Below are 12,830 nucleotides of genomic sequence, written 5' to 3'. Positions count from 1 at the left end.
AATATTACATACAATTTATAATAATATACACACATAAAAATCTATCGCATTTTCGCACTGACGTGCTCATTAAATTAAAATCTAGAAAAATACTCAACAATTATCTAGAACGTTATAACTATATGCTTACATTCAACACAGATAATTTACATGAAATTAAAAATATTTAAAAAGTAATATTAAACAAAAATAATATATGTAAAATATAAAAGGTAAAAATCGTAATAAATATATATATTAAACAGTAATAAATAAATATAAAAAAGTAATATATACATATATATGATTTCTTTGATGTGATAGCGGTATTCTGGCTTTAGGTTTATTTTTAAAAAAATAACTTCAAGTACGTATTAGTAACGTAACGTATGTATTTATATCAATCATTTTATATGGATATAGGTTTCTTAATTTTCAATATTTTTTATAATGTCCATTCATAGAGTTAAATTTATCTTTTAATGATGAAAATTTAGCTGTCTGCGTCCACTAGAGGGGTTTCCGTTGCCAAAGTCCTTAATTTTTAGATTTCCTATCCCATATATTTAAAAATTTTCCGTAATTAGGAATGTCCGTAGAAGTAGAGGTTTCGATGTATTTACCTTCCCCCCCCCCAAAAAAAAATACAAACAAGGAAATCAATTTAATATGATATAATTTTCGAAATTTTTAAAAATTTATCATGGACTCACATTTTAATTTTTAAAACTATAATCGTTTACAAAATTGGTACCACATTACTGTCATCTTACTTCACTATTAAAATATTTTCTATTTCTAGTATTAAAAAAGCTTCAATATAGTGTTATCAAAGTAAGATGAGTTTCTTTTATTTATTGCTTCATTCATTATCGTTTAATTGTTTTCGTAAATGTATTAATTTTGAAAAATTTTAATTATAAATTGATATAACGTATATATAAGCAAATTTAGTTAGAATATTTTGAATGATTCCCCATCAGCTGAACATGCCTTGTCCGATGGAAAGAAAAATATTTTAACAAACTTTACGTGGACCTGAAATTAATTTCATACATAAAAATACTGTACTTAATATGAGTTAAGGGTAGTGTTTGTTGGAAATATATATTTATATTAGAGTGAAACCGTCTGAAAAATTAATTGGTCATTGGTTTCAACATATGAGTTCATAGTTAATGCTAGTTCGATAAAAACCTGAAGTTGTCAAAACGATTAATTATTTGTTCATGTTGAATAACTTTTTAACTCATTGAATGAATTAAGGCATTTCATTCAGAAATAATGTTATATTAATAGTTGTTCCTTAAATCAATATCTAGTTTGTACTACAACTTAATTCCTCTTGTTTGTCTAATAAATAAAATTGTCCACATCCAAATAACAGGTGTGTGTAAACAGGACTGAAGTTAAGCCATTGTTGAATTGTGCCTTAGAAAAGGACCTTTTTAAATATTTTTTATTGATTTTAAAACCAGATGTTAACTCCAGGATATAGAAGTTCTTTATAGTGTTTAAGGCCGGCCAACCATTTAATTAGATGATATCAATCCATTTGCCTTCCATTAAAGCTAATATTAATTATGACCTCATTGATGATCCATCTAGTTTATGTTTAAAGGTAAACATAAGGTCTATACGAATATGAGCTGTCAATATTTTGTCCATGTAATGTTATTTAGCTCAAACATTACTCTAAAGTTTTAATGACCATTTATTCACTGATAATGATTTATTGTTCAATTGTTTTTATTCCTTGTGTTTTTTTAGGGGGGAGGGGTTTCCGTTCTTCACTCTTATTTAATATTATAAAAAAAAATTAATCAGGCTTAGCCCATGGTTCCATCAGTTCCTAAACAGTACATTGCATTATATATTGTAAAATGATAGAACGGATGTATTAAGTGAGAATAATTAACGAAAATGTATTCCTACGGAAGCATTTCTTTAAGTAATTGAGGATTCTTGGTCTTGGAATTTAATATCAATGTATAAGTTTGTAATGGTTAAATATCATTAATGATTAATGGTGATTATTTAATAACGTTAAATTAAATTTAACGTTTAATGTATTGTGTAGAATACAAATAAATATAAAATTAGTAACTTACTACTATTAATACCGTTCAATTACTTTATAACTTTTATTATTATTTACTTACATTGCATCTATTTTCTATACGATCATTAAATATTAGGTGTATTGCAAGAAAAAAGAAATATAAATATATTAGGCTCCAAGCAGGCAATGTTGTATTTGCTATATATTTTTAATTTATTTGTGAAATTAAATGTAATAAATAGTTTATATGTCTTCCCTTGCCGTATACCTCTCAAGTCCGATAAAACCTTTTTCATTTAAAATAAATAAAAATTTACTCTTCTTCCTAAAGATATCTCGAAATAATTCTATAAAGGTATACACTATAATGATATCCTAAAATAGTGGTTTAGACAAGATATCTCCAGAATTAAACGTTGTTTTTGTGTGAAAGTGTAATATTTGTATTGCTGATTTTTTCGGACTTACGTGGTATCACAGCTTGTGTATATCTATAAAACAATAGGAAAAAAGGAAATTACACTCTTTAGTGTTGATCCTCTTTTCTAACGAATGATGATCACAATATCCCCACAAAACTTGACAATAAATTGCTGTTTAGTTGGTTTCATAATTAAAATAATAAAAAAGGAAGTTGGAAAAGCGTAGGTTAAATGCTAAATGTTTACAAAATAAACAAAAAGCAAACAAATGTAAAATAATCCAATACGAAAAAGATTTCTTAGTTTCTTTTACACCTAACAGAAATAATTTTATTGGGCCCCTAAATTAAGGATTAAAAAATGAAAATGTTTAACATTTCCTTTTGTTTTCAATTTAATTTAGTATTTAAACTTGAATTTAGAAATAGGAATTTTATAACACTTCTTAATTAGTTATTTATGTGATCATTAAATGAATTAATGGTGAATTAAGTAAAATCTGAAGAGTGATTTTCTGTATAAAATGCTTCTATGGCATTGTATTCGCACCTGAGGTCCAAGGTCAATATCGATGCTGTTTATCGATTTTATTTTTAAATTATAGTCTATTATTCCTTTTATTCAGTTTGGAATCATTAACTACTGATCGATTATTTGTTATTGTTTTTTAGTTTATTAATAATTACATAATAAATATCCGGAGCATTTTTGTCAATAATGGAGGGAGCGGAGGCGGAGATAGTTGGAGGGGGAGATGTCCACTCCACAGATGGCACCACCTTTGAGAGGCGCTTCAGTCCGGCTTCAGCCGCGGGCGGCCAAACTTGTATATGTTGTTGAGGTTCACAGTTTGTTGCCAACAATTCCGTTGTTATTTCAGTGTTTTTGTTGTTCTCATTGTAGACAGGCTGTGGGAACCGAGCCGTTGACATGTGTGTAGTGTCCCTGTCGGATTCTCAAATCATTAAATCCAGAGGTATATTTAATCTTATTTAAAAATTAGAATAAAAAATGTACATATTTATGAATATTTTGTAATTTTTATTATTTTTCATCGAAGATTCACAAAATTTGTAATATGTACAATGACCGTTTATATTTCAATATAATATAATAGTACAATGTAATAAATATACATATTATATAAAATAAAATAAATCAATTATTAGCCAGCATTCAGTACGCTCGTGATTTAAAGTTACTTCTATATTAGAAGAGAGCTCATAACTCTTTTCCCGATTTAAAATCCCTATTTACAAGGAGATAAGATTAGTTCCTAACACTACCGTTAGGATGCGGTTTAATGTTTGGTCAAAGCTTAACCTTACATCGCCATTATAGGAAATTACGCTAATAGTACTCAAGGAAAATAGGAGAGCGAGTGGAAAAGTTTTATCGAAAAATTTGGGGCCATTTTTTTTTTTTTTTTTGACGGTTGAATATGAAGGTTCGAGAAGGGGTTGTTTTGATAACGTTATCAATTTATAGCCAGCAATCATGGTTAAGGTTGATTTTTTGCACGTGCTCTTGTGTGATGTAATACCGGTTTCAGAAACAGTTAAACTTTTCTCGTAGCTGGAACATTGTTTTGAATTTTATTGTCCCCCAACAATTTCTAATGGGATAAACGATTAATGTCATAGCTTTCAGTTAATACATGCATTTTAAAAACGACCTGTTGATTAACAGGTAACTGTTGATGCATCTAAAAAAACAGACAAACTTTGGCAACATTCTGAACTTCTTTAAATCATAATTACCACTATTATTTTTAATTAACCATAAACAACGTCAGCAATTGCTTAACAAATGCCAAGTACAGTAAATTTCCATTGTTAATTTAGTAGAATGAATATTATTATAAAAATAATATTATAATTCTTTGAATATTAGATTTTTATAGTTGATCATAAACCGAAAGGATTAATGTTTTATATGTACCATATTCATAAAGCATTCATGAGAATTTGACAGTGACATGATGCTGAAATGCATACTGATACTATTTTTTCTTCTTATACTACGGTTTATTCCAATCCGGTATTAATTTTAAAGCTTGTTTACAATTGTGTACAACACTTCCTTAAAAAATAAAAAAATAAAATAATGGTGTTCATAACATACTTGTAAACAAGTAGTAAAACGCACAGAGAATGGGCGCCACATTTTTATTTTCTTTATTTCTTTTATTTATTTTTTTATTTATATATAAAAAACATATACGACACAGTTAACAAAATCTTCTCAGGTTGAAGAAGAAGGTATTTGCTCAACCAGAAGATCGAGTCTGTGCAAAAGAGTTCGCCTGGGAAAACACATTTAGTCATAATCTCCGATATGTGTAACAGAACTTTAAATGTCTAATGATACTCTAAGGGATTCCCTATTGCATCTAATAATAGTAATAGGGCATCTAAATAATAGATCAATCCTATTAATCTAAATAACCTTTCTTAAGAACAACTTATATAACAATTGAACTAAAATGAGGACTTAAATAAATGTTTTAATAATTATTTTACTTAGCAAAAATAAAATCTTGTTGAATAATTGTAACAATAATCTGTTCAAAACGTCATAATTGACAGTACTTTAAACTTTAATTATAAGAGAATGGAATATAGAGTACCTTCGAAGTAATGTTGGCCCAAAGCTATATAATATTGGATTTTAAATCGGACTTTATATAATATAACGGTTATATCAACCATCTAAGTTCCACCAGGCCGATCTGGTATAAAATAAAAATAAAAAATCTGACTTTAAACAAGTTGATTGAATACTGTATGAACTTAAGATTTTTTTTTTTAATTTTATTGCTAAAAGTATGTTCAAGATAAATAAATTCAGACTTGATACATTTGGTAAACAAAGTATCTATGTGGATACAAACGCATATATTTATTTCGAATGAAATGAGAAATATATATATATATATATATATATATATAAATCCCTCTTTTCCCTTTTGTTTAGGGCATAACTACGATTCTTAGGAGTTGTAATTCATACTTTGCAATACTTTTAACGTGTTTAGGCATCTACAATTGAGAAAGAACCTCTGGAAGGGTAGTATATGCCCTTTCCCTTTTAAGTTTAGTTTGAAGGGAAGGGGGATTGTTTCGAACCAGAGGGGATAACATCTAAAGGACGAAATTGGAACATTATAATTTTGATGAACTTCATTAATATATATTTAAATTTGTGTGTGTTTGTATTCAAAATTCACTTTGACTGGTTTATTCGCACAAAATAAAATGAATTTAAAACAACCCACTTCATGTAATCAATGTGTAATATTTATAACCGATGTACATGCAAACAATATATTCGAAAAATAAATATTTAAACGAACAAAAAATTTAAACATTTAAAAATTAACGCAAAATAAGTTTTGTAGAAGTATCTTAAATTTTGATATACCTGAATTGGTCATTTCATATTTTTATTTAATGATGTCACATATTTAGTTTTTATGGCCATTGCTAAGAGAATAGAAAAGCACATTAAAATACAACAAAGCTCAAGGTAGTAAAATTAGCATAAACACCACATTGGGATGTTAGTGATAGAATAAATAATTCAAATAGTAAAAATTGATGTAAAAAAACATAGATGACAGCAAACGATTAAAGTTTCCAAATATATTCATAGATTAACAAATAGTTTTTTTTTTAATTATCGCAATGATACGTATATAATTACGCGAATAATTTTTTTTTTTAATAATTATATTAACAATTTTATTTTACGAAAAATGAACTGATAAACAATCTGTTTTATGATAGTGCAAAGAAAATGATAAAGGATAAAATATAAAGAGAAGAAAAGAAACCTATGTTCAGGAAAATTGCTTCGGCAATTTATTGAGTGGGGACAAAATCTAAATTCAGTGGTTTTTCCAATTTAGCAGGGTATCTGGGGCGTATTTATTGAAATTTGTCCTCCCTCTGAACATTTTTGGAAAATTAACCTCACTAAGTAGAGTTTATAAGCTATTTTGGGTTTTTTAAAATTAATGGTGGGCACCCAACCTCTACCCCTCTTTCCAAAGTAACCTCCGCGTCTGTATTATAATAATGTTGAAGATGCATAACGAGAAGATATTCGTAATACATATGAGATATAATTATTATTACTATGATATGGATATTTTTTAAAAACTATGACATAGAACGTGCGTGTCGTATATGCCATTGAAGCTATTTATAAAATCTAAGAAATTAGTTATAAAGTATTATAGTTTTATTGTAGATATTCCGGGTGGCGGGCGGTCTATAAAGGTATCAAAATAATAGAAACAAATATTTATTGTTAACTAAACTTTCGTCCCATTTTGCAGATCATCGTCAGGGATAAATGAAAAACAAAATACAAATATTGTAAGAATTGACAAAACATTAAAATTATTTTAAAAAATTCAAATAGTTCATCGTAAACTATGGACTGTAAATATGAATAATTGTTTTCAAAGTTTGCCAAAAACTAATATATAGTACTATATAAGAATCTAAAGTTGACGCTTAAACAGCGGTTCTGAGGAAGTTACTAATCTGCTAATTGGATTAATAAATCAACAAATTACGAAATTTTATCTTAGTTTTTTAATTTTTCGCCAATAAAATCCTAACGAAACAGTTATAGCAAATGCCGTCGTCCGATGGCACCTTTTAGTTCTTACCTGAACCTTAATACAAATGATACATTCCCAAAGAAATCTTAGCCACTTTAATAATCATTTGCTATATTTAGTTCTAAGGTTGAGGTTATTCGGTATTTCAAAATTCATTTTGTTACCATCTCCCATGTTAATCTTTTGAATTATATAGCAGCAGTAAAGAGAAATACCAGCATCCTAGCTTGTAAGGAGAATAGCTCTTAAATTGTGTGATTTATTCATGATTTAAGGCACGATATCAAGACATGGATTAATACAAGTTCTTAACTCAAAAAACTTATTTAGAACTCTTTAAATATTCAACAAAATAGTTTAGTGGTGATAATTATTATATATAAAATATTATTCAATAGGAATAATTATTAGAAAATCTATCTACTAATAAACATAAGTATGACTAAAAATTTGACAAGGAACTGTTCATGCTAGAATGTTCCCTGTGGTTATTTCACGTATAATTTTCATTTTATTATTAAGTCGAATTGTTATTACACGTATACTATTTGCCTTTTTATATGAGGAACATTATTCTTAGGGATAATACGCAACTCCATCTAAAATATTTCTACAATTTTTCTTTTAAGGTTTTATCGGGGTAACATAGTACAAAAATAATTTTATATTACGTATATTTCATTTTAATGCATTTTAGTTTTTTTAACGTTACCTTCTACTGCATATTTTCAGTTTCTTATAGCGCAAAAACATATCTTTGCATGATATGAAAAATATGTTGATATAGTACTTTTCTAGTAATACTTAAATTACTTATTTAATACACAGAAAGTTTGGGGAAAATTGATAAATGATTTCCAACGCACTTCCCATATTGTCCGTGGTTTGGGGAATTTTCCCTCAAATTTCCTGTTTTCCTCTACATTTTTGAAAAACTAAACAGGGTTTATAAGTATGTTTGAGTATAAATAACCTTTTTGAATAACTGTTACGATAATTTTCATAGTTTAAATAGGTTCTTAAATTTTCAAACATTTCGGGTTTTCAAATTATTGGGTTGGGAAGGGGGGAGGGATACTGGTATGACACCTTGCCATACCCTTCGTAATATTTTTCCTCACAAAAATAAATTAAAAAAAAAAATTCATCTACATGTCTTCGAAGAGGTGTGTTTGGGCATATGGTATTGAACTATTGGGCTTGATGAAACAGACTCCCATTATAAATTCCACACCCACAATAAGCCAGCATATCCTTCAAGATCGTTTAGATTTCTCCAATTATTGGAAAAGAAAATGGTCCCGCCACTTTCTTTGTATTAAATATGTAATTTAAGTAGTACTACAGAGGTACTTAATCAACATATTTTTCATATCATGCAAGGACGGGTTTTTGTGCTATAAGAAACTCAAAATGTAAAATGAAATATCCGTAATATATAAAATTAGTTTTGTATTATGTTACCCTGATAAAACCTTAAAAAAAAAATAAGCACTGGAGACAAATCATTCTTTATTAAGTAACCGACCTAAACTTGATTAAGATGAACTTAAAGCATATTAAACAAGGTTTCATTAATGATTGTTAATAAAGGAAAACCTTACGTTACTTACACATTTGTGAGATCTTTCAGATGGTTTTAACAAAAATAAGGTCTACGTATTTTTCAAAAATTATGAAGAAGATGGTGCGGTCACATGGAAACAAATATAGTTGTTAACTATTTTTGTTTTCTCGTAACCTCACCCCCCTGGCCATCTACTAATTTAAATTAATACGGTAAATTATTTATATATATATAATTTTTGAAAAATATTTGATCTAATCCTGCAATTTTAAATTATCCAACTTTAATATTTTCTAGTTATCATTTTTCCTATTCATCAAAACTGTAGTCTATCTAAACTTTTTTTGTTTCAAATGTTGTCAGCCTACTATCACCTCTTTGAAAACATATATACTCAATTGGTTAAGAATGAACCGATATAAAACACCACTTTTTTGAAAAATCAAGATCCAAATTTAAACCAATTCTGGAAGAAACCATGCCTTGATTTATACGATATTAAAGTTTAATAAGTGTTAAAGTTTTTCCAAAATTGTATTATCTTTAGCGAAACTGAGGGCTGAGATGAACATCCGCAAGTAATGTGTGCTTAAAAATAATTACAACTTTTCACTATTAATCCGACTCGCTATAGATTTAGTTATGCCAAACCAAATTTCTTCTAGAGAATTTTATCGACTTTAAGATTATGGAGCAATTGAAATTTAATTACGTTGATTAGTTTTTGATTGATAACTTCATACACCGCGAGAAACACTACTTGCTTCAAAAAATATTCATTCTCTCCTTTCTGTAATGAATTTTATCATGATTTACTTGTATTTATTATTTTTTTTTTTCTTGAGTTCTACTATAACTGCTTTAAATATTGGCAATCGTTTACAGAACACCGTTTATGTTACGGTCTCCAATTTATAGAATCCAAAAAAATCAGTTGCATAAGACTTTTTGTTTTTAAGTCTAGTTGGGTGCAAAAACATACTGACCATTTTGCGAAACTTGGTTATTTTAGCTCATGAGACCTCAAAACTTCTAGTACAAGAACCCAAGAGGACAAAAAAAAGGCAATTTTTGATTACTTTAATGAAAACTATGTATAATTACTAGCCAAATTGATGACTCTACCAAGTATAGGAAGGGGGAATAAAAAACGGCGGCTGTTTTAAAACGTTATTTAAAATTAATTTTTCATTCGGAGCTATATATTTTTAAAATTACCAACAATGCTAGTAAACCTTAGAGAACTTCATTTCAAGTTGAGTAAATGTGCTCAAATATAAGCCCTAATAGACATATTTACGTTGAATAGTTCCCAAGTTATTGCTTTATAAATTGCAGCAGTTTATTAAGAAATCATTGAATTTATTTTGAAAACTCTATATCTCAGGAATCATAAGACATACAGATGTATATTAGCACTCAAATTAAAGTCAGTTCAATGTACTATTACGTTTATGACGTTTATCTTGGTAGAAGTAGTAGTTTTCATAATATTCAACAAAATGAATTCACAGAATATTGATTTCTAGTTGTTCACTCAAAAATATAGATTTATGAACAAATATATCCTAGGAACCATAAGACGTACATATGTATCCCAGAACTCAAATCAATCCAAGTTAAATGTACAATAAAGTAGTTTATGACGTTTATCTACGTAGGAGTAGTAACTTTTATGATTAAAAATTATATCCCAACAACTAGAAATCAACATTTTGTGCATTTATTTTGTTGAATGTCATGAAAACTACTACTCTTAGGAAGATAAACGTCATACACTACTTGATAGTACATTAAAATAGCTTTAATTTGAATGGTAATAAATCTCTGTATGTCGAATGGTTTTTAAGGTATAGCTTTCATTAAAGTAATAAAAAATTGGTGCTTGTACTTGTGTATTTCTGTCGACTACTGGAATTCTAAATTCCGCATGATCACAATACTTGCTATGTATTCCAAATTTACGCAAGTAAAAGTAAAAATAAACCAACTATAGAATTATGTGAGAGTTGGTGATAATAAACATTTTTATTATTTATCTTACTATTATTATTTACCTAAAAGTATTTGCTATATTTATTTTGGAATATTAAACTTCAATAGTTTGTTTTTAATGAATAATTAATTTTATATGGCCAACTCTGCCTCGTTATATTTTGTCTGCTACTGTTCAGAAACCATATCCAATTCCTAAATGGTTTGTGCCTGCATAACCAACCTGCTGGTTATCTGTAAACAGCGACGTACGAACGAAATTACAGACGTAAATATCTTTGACAGAGTTAACTGGCTAAGACCGACTATCAGTTATGCAGCCTGGAAGCATGCCCGTGAATAAATTACTCTTTCGCATTGTCTCTAATTCCTTTGCGGAAAATTCTAGCATCAGCCGTGGCGATGTTGTCTCGTCTGCTCCCTTTCGTCGCCTTGCTCCCTCTGGATACTTAACGCTTATTACGAAATAAATTAATCAGTTCGCGATCGCGATTGAAACTGATAATAGTATGTTAAATGTGAGTTTTATTTATCATAATGTATTAGGAAGAATTCTTATATTTTAAACTTTTATTTCAACATACGTACCAACTAATAAACTATTTAATGGGTTTATCACTATCATAAAATATAATACCTACATTCAATTATATTTATATCTAGTGGAAATTTTAGAATTAATTGGATTGATTTGTGTTACTACAATGTAGTGCTACCGTTTTTTTGAGGTTCAAACCTTTCTTCAACCTCCTATTTATTTAAAAGTAATAATAATACTGTCGTAATTTTTTTTAAAATTTTTGCGTTTATATTTCTCTTCAATCAATACTTTTTTCAGAGGGAACAAGCAATTTTTAATATATTTTCGGTAACAATTTCTTTTGAATACCAAAACCGATATAGTTGCATATGCTAAATGTTGAGACAGTCTATTGTAAATGGTCCCTCCTGGATTAGTTCTGATTGAACGATTAGCTACTTCTAATGCTATATTAAATAGAAGAGGAGCCAGTGGATTCCTCTGTCTCAAGCCATTTAACATTTAACATATGCAAAACCGACATACTTGCTTGTTGTTTTGTTTTATCCATATTTCATTTCTATTATTACATTATCAGTCTATAATTTTACCAAATCGTTGTTTGTTAATTCTAAAATGTTTTATGATGTAACTCAAGCTAAGATCTTATACAAATGTAATAAGTGGATAGTAGTAATTTCGAAGAAACATGTACCGAAAGAAAAAGAAAAGAAAATTTACTTTTTAACACACTCAAGGGGAAAGAAGACCCTAGTTATTTATATACACAGTACTTAATAAAACTCGTTTGTTAATAAATTTTGCTAACAAACCATGTTGTGAGAGATAGTAGTAGTAGTAGTAGTTAACAAATTATGAGAGATAGTTGACCGTGGATGATGAATGAGGAGAAGATGGTTGGGGGTGCGGTCAATGAAAAACACAAATAAGTACGATTAACTTATTTTAATGTCCCAACGTTTAGGCGTTTGATCTTCCAGCGAACAGCCCTGAAGAAGGCTAGAAACTCTAGCCGAAACGTTGGCACATTAAAATAAGTTAATCCTACTTAATTGTGTTTTTCATTGACCGCACCCCCAACCATCTTCTCCTCATTCATGTTGTTTTATATTTGACCATTTTTTTTTTTTTTTTTCATTTTTTTAATAATAACATACTTTTCAGAATATTTCAAATAAAATAAAATTTAGTCACATCATTTAGTACCGGAAACATTAATACGTTAATTTACAAATCTTAATCGATAAAGTTTGAAAAAAATATTTGAATCACTTTCAATTCTAAGGTTTTCAGGAAATAGATGTATTTTTTATTATCCGAAAACGGTCGCAATGCCCTGAAAATAAATAATTTTTAGCAATAAGAACAGTCTAATTTCATTGAATTAATTTTATAAAGAACGAATATTAAGTGTAAGATAATTTAAAGATTAAAAAAAAATAACACTTAAATCTGCTGCTATTAATTTTTTTAAGCCTGAAATTATTCTTTTAAGACACTGTCTATACTTCCCAAATGGAAACTAAATATGTTTTATTTTATTTATTTTTTTTAGATCAATAAAAAAAAAATGTAGTATAGAAAGAAATATATAAGAACAAAAATGACAAAACAAAAAAATATATATATAT

General features: G+C 28.1%; 1 protein-coding gene across 12 annotated transcripts in view; it reads left to right on the top strand.

The window, feature by feature from the left end:
- The window catches only part of lilli (lilliputian), a 508,119-nt gene that overhangs the window by 334,650 nt on the left and 160,639 nt on the right, over window positions 1-12,830 (top strand). Inside the window, exon 1 of one of the 12 annotated variants that reach the window (XM_014427417.2) lies at window positions 2,967-3,439. The exons of 10 other annotated variants lie outside the window; for them this stretch is intronic. The gene's annotated coding sequence lies outside the window, so the exon portion shown is untranslated. Of the gene's footprint in view, window positions 1-2,966; window positions 3,440-12,830 lie in introns of those variants that run through there. One more of the 12 variants, XM_014427426.2, reaches the window with a different exon arrangement.

This window comes from Halyomorpha halys, unplaced genomic scaffold, assembly GCF_000696795.3.
Source record: "Halyomorpha halys isolate HHAL.00 unplaced genomic scaffold, Hhal_1.1 Scaffold644.1, whole genome shotgun sequence".
Lineage (NCBI taxonomy): Eukaryota > Metazoa > Arthropoda > Insecta > Hemiptera > Pentatomidae > Halyomorpha > Halyomorpha halys.
The sequence above is the reverse complement of the archived record's forward strand: the minus strand, read 5'-3'. Positions and strand labels throughout refer to the sequence as shown.